The sequence below is a fragment of the Oreochromis niloticus genome, linkage group LG15 (assembly GCF_001858045.2).
Source record: "Oreochromis niloticus isolate F11D_XX linkage group LG15, O_niloticus_UMD_NMBU, whole genome shotgun sequence".
NCBI lineage: Eukaryota > Metazoa > Chordata > Actinopteri > Cichliformes > Cichlidae > Oreochromis > Oreochromis niloticus.
Window position 1 is genome coordinate 27,442,737 of NC_031980.2, and position 3,072 is coordinate 27,445,808.

The 3,072-nt window shown below is 35.8% G+C and overlaps 1 long non-coding RNA gene across 1 annotated transcript; it reads left to right on the forward strand.

Moving 5' to 3' along the window:
- Nucleotides 1-571: 571 nt before the first annotated feature.
- LOC109194788 (uncharacterized) lies at nt 572-2,803 on the forward strand. The gene is made up of 3 exons (XR_002056523.2): nt 572-1,338; nt 2,279-2,307; nt 2,740-2,803. It is a non-coding gene; the product is annotated as an uncharacterized LOC109194788 (long non-coding RNA).
- Nucleotides 2,804-3,072: the final 269 nt, after the last annotated feature.

The window sequence follows — 3,072 nt, forward strand, 5'->3', positions numbered from 1 at the left end:
TTTAGTCATTCAGTGATTCAAAGAATATGAACTTTTAATATTCATTCAGATGTTTTCTGACTCTAAATTTTCTGTTCTCATTTCTTAGGTTTTCCAAATTTTAATTTAAAAACTTTTCAGCTCTTTTCCAACTTGTTCTGCGTGAACATCAGCTTTCAAAAGTTCTGCACTTTTGTTTTCAGGTTAAAAACTCTGTATTTTCCAGCTCATTCAACATTTTTATTTTTAACTTAAAATTATTTTTAACTTAAAATTCAGCAATTAATTCATTTCAGTGCATACATTCAGATTCAAGCATTCACACTGCAGTTTCTTCAGAAAATGCACTCTCTTCGTTTGAAAACCAGAAGTACGGGCTGTCTTTACACTGTCACCACGTCAATATAATAAACTCCACAGTTATGAAAACTGAGAATTCAGTAGACTAGACATTGCTGCTGCTCACGGTGAAAGAATTTTGTCAATGCGACTTTTACTTTTCATTTGGGAAGGATTTGTTTTCGGCTGACTTTTCTGTTCATTTTAAGCAGCACAAGTGAGGTGCATGTCTGTGTGCCTGTGTGTGGAGCCATTGGGTGCAATCACTATAGCAACCAGGCTCACACCTGCCTGCTTAACGAGTTCTGTCTCTCACTCTGCCATGGTTAAACCTAAAAATGTCTGTTGCATCTAAGCAGTTGTAGTAAGATTAACTTTTTCAATAGGTACAATAAGACAGATTTGACAGGGTTTTGCCACAGATTAATATCCCAACTAAGTAGACCATTGTGATTGGCCTGTTAAATTCAACCTTATAGTTTAGTGGTGGACTTGTCTTCTACACAGTGGTTTTTCAGATCTGGGCAGTTGGAGTCAGTTGATGACTTTAAAATAATCTTTTCTGACTGGATAATTAAAGCTCACAGCATTTACCTGTCTGTAGTTGATTTTCCCACATTTTAACTTTTAACTAATCTAATCTCATTTAATGTCTCTGTTTATAGTCTGTATAGTTTATCCCCCCACTAACACACTTAAAGTAGTCTTAAAATAAAACCCACAAAACAGTTCAAGATGATATACTTTTTATTTGCTCATTTAATGCCATTTGCCCTCTTTCTCTGTTTGTCACTCATTTGCTTATACTCACTCAAAGTACCAATTTGTACTGATGAGTCTAGTGTATTTTTTTCCCTCTTTCTCTCTGTCTCACACACACAGACCAACACACAGACATGTATATGCTCATTATTGCTCTTCAAACTGATGGTCAAATTTCCAAGCACCACCTGAACGCCTCATTTGTTTTTAACCCATCACGGGACCAACTGTCGTCATTCCGCTTTGCTCTCTGCTGTGGTAAGTACAAACACTCAGTATTGCACTGTTTTATTTTTATGATGGTAAAAATACATGTTTGACAATTAAACTCACATAACAAGTCCTTTTAAAGTTCAACAGAGTTCAAACAATAAAGAAAGCAAAAAAAAAGAATAACCTTCACTATTATTTATATAGGTTTATGACATTTTGCTGTTAGTAGCAGTGCTAATGCTAGCGTCAATGCTAATGCTAGCAACAATGCTAATACTAGCCTTAGTGCTAACACTAGCCTTAGTGGTTGTTAACTGTCAAAAAGAGTATTCCTGTGATATTCCTGTGATAGTTATTGGCAGTCAGTGAGACAAAAGTAACAAATGAGCTTTATTATTGCCACTGTGGCTCAGTTTTAACAGTAAGAGTGCTAGTGTTAGCACTGCTGCTAGCAGGAATGCTAACGCTAGCAGGAATGCTAATGCTAGCAGCAATGCTAATGCTAGCAACAATGCTAATACTAGCCTTAGTGCTAACACTAGCCTTAGTGGTTGTTAACTGTCAAAAAGAGTATTCCTGTGATATTCCTGTGATAGTTATTGGCAGTCAGTGAGACAAAAGTAACAAATGAGCTTTATTATTGCCACTGTGGCTCAGTTTTAACAGTAAGAGTGCTAGTGTTAGCACTGCTGCTAGCAGGAATGCTAACGCTAGCAGCAATGCTAATGATAGCAGCAATACTAGCGCTAGCAGCAATGCTAAGGCTAGCAGCAGTCTAACAGTAGCCTTATATAAGTGGAAATACTTCAGTTAATTAGTTTGAATTATAAAATGACTGCTGTGTCAGCTGGTGTGCTATATTACTCTATAATTAACCTGCTGACTATAAGTTCAGTGTATCATGTCGTGTGGGCTTTGTATTTCTGTTGATAGTCTGATAATACTGTACAGACAACTAACATTATTTCTCGTCTTACACTTTCAGGAACCTGACTGACATCTGTGCTTTGACTGGTAGGTGTGCACATACTGCAAGAGAAGTAGACCAAATAAAAAGATAATCTGACTAATATAAGCTGTAAGTGATGGGTTCAACTTTGTGCTAGACCTTTTAACACAATTTTATAATAAATACACATAAGTGCAGCTTAACAATTGGGCTAAAATATTTTTTTCGTACATTTTTGTAGTCACACTACATGTGATTATTTAACGATTCACTCATTTATATTTTTATTTAAAATTTTATTATTGAATTGAATTAGATAATTATTATTCTAAAAATACCCAACTTTTTTAGATTAATATTTTTTGCACATGGCAGCCACAACAGTTTAGCTTGAATATTTGTTTTGTCCTGTTTCAGTAGTCACAATTAGTTCATACAATTAACATGTGATATCATTTTAATAAAATTATTATTTTTTTCTTCTTTTTTGTTCACAGTGTGCAGAAGAAGAACAAGGACGAGATCTCCAGTCTTCTGTCTCACATCCCAACCCCCCATCCCTCTATCCTCTGTCCTGCTCCACCTGTTGTCTCTGCCTTCTTTCCATCTGTATTTCACCCTGTGGTTTGTGAGAAATTTTGCCAAACCAAGAATCTTATTGCGGTTTGATTTCAAAGCCGTGTCTCTCCTGCTCTGTCTGTTCTCTCTGCTAAATTTTCTCTCTACCTGTTTTTCACTCTTTGGTTTGCTGCTGAAAAATGCACAAGCCAATAAAGCAATAAAGAGTGCATATTTTGCCTCAACCTATGAACAAACTGAACAAACAAAGA